The 1,446-nt window shown below is 44.0% G+C and overlaps 1 non-coding gene across 1 annotated transcript; it reads left to right on the top strand.

Annotated features, from left to right (window-relative positions):
• Positions 1–867: 867 nt before the first annotated feature.
• On the top strand, positions 868–973 carry LOC146347363 (U6 spliceosomal RNA). The gene has a single exon (XR_014791865.1). It is a non-coding gene; the product is annotated as a U6 spliceosomal RNA (small nuclear RNA).
• The last annotated feature ends 473 nt before the right edge of the window (positions 974–1,446 follow it).

Here is a 1,446-nt window from a genome sequence, read left to right as displayed (position 1 = left end):
CTCTCCAAAGTGCCTCTGTGTGCTTTGGAGCTTCAGTACGCTCAGCCCAGCTGTGCCAGAGCCTCCAGGACCTCACTTGACAGCCGCCCATCACCGTTGCTGCCTGGAACTTCCAGGAAGTTGCCATTTTAAAAATGGTGACTCCCTGCGATAAGAAATGGCATGCATCCAGGCCTCAGGAGCTGGCAGCAGTGATGATGGTAGTGGTGGAGGAGGCAGTGGCTGCGGAGGAGGCGGTGGTGGAGGAGGAGAAGGCGGAGGCGACAGAGGAGGCAGCGACAGAGGAGGAGGAGGCAGTGGTGGCAAGGTAATGAACTGGGGGTTGTGTGGGAGCATCGGGGGGGACAAAGCAGGATTCAGCCATCCGAATCCCACTTTGGATTCAGGCCGAGTCAGGTCGGGGGAGCCCAAATCAGCCTGAGCCAAATTGGACCCACCTCTGAAGCCATGAAGCGACTTCCGAGTCGGATCGGGGGGTCCCTGTACAACCCTACCTCTGGATGTTCCCTGCAGTTTAATGATGTCATGAAAAGGACCCACAAACTTCCATGAGTGAGCAATCTCAATAGCAGGATAAAAGCTCTGTGTAAAGGAGGCCAAAGACTGAATTCCTCAAGCATCCCGACGTGTATTGTGACTGAGTGGTAAATGGAAAGAGGAAGCACTACTGGGTAGAGTGGGGTAAGTACTCCTAGGTTTCCACATGCTATGTGTTACCACACCATTTGTCATTCAGGACAGGTTCTAATTATTCAGGCTATTATTCAGGACAGGTTCAAATATTGTGGCTGCAATATTAAAAGTCCCTTGAATGCTTTCCATGTGGCAGCTACTTCATGTGGCATTTTCCTCTTTTAATTTTGTCATGATCTCACTTCGGTGGCACACATACCAAAACTGGAATGATACAGAGAGAGTAGCATGGCCCCTGCACAAGGATGACACACAAATTTGTGAAGCGTTCCATTGCCATGATCTCATGGACCACCGCTTAAGAATCAATGCTGTAGAGAAATAATTTATTTTTGTTTTTTCTCATGACATTTTATTTTATTTAGAAATCAGGTTAACAAAATAAAGGCAACAAAAAGAAGAAGGACGTACATAATAATAAATAAATAAACACTAAAAAAACAAAGGAATTCACTAATTATAAATCTTAGTCTGTAACAGATATGCTTATGGAACATCTACAATAAAATGACCTAGTAGGAGTTCAATATCTAATGAAAGTAAAAATGCAAGTTCTACAACATATAGAAGCAGTGTGGATAAGTTTATGTCATTTTGTGTGTTTGTGCATATTAATCAGAAAAAAATACTGACAACTGTATTTTGTTGGAACTTTATCAAAAGTTTGAAGTGCCTCAGAATAGGAAATTAATGAAAACCATATTGCCATAATACCCTTCTTCAAGTTAGGATTCCTTGCTTGTCGCACTTGCT

Source organism: Heloderma suspectum, chromosome 4 (genome assembly GCF_057233095.1).
Source record: "Heloderma suspectum isolate Gila_16-S chromosome 4, 16-S_ref, whole genome shotgun sequence".
NCBI lineage: Eukaryota > Metazoa > Chordata > Lepidosauria > Squamata > Helodermatidae > Heloderma > Heloderma suspectum.
The sequence above is the reverse complement of the archived record's forward strand: the minus strand, read 5'-3'. Positions and strand labels throughout refer to the sequence as shown.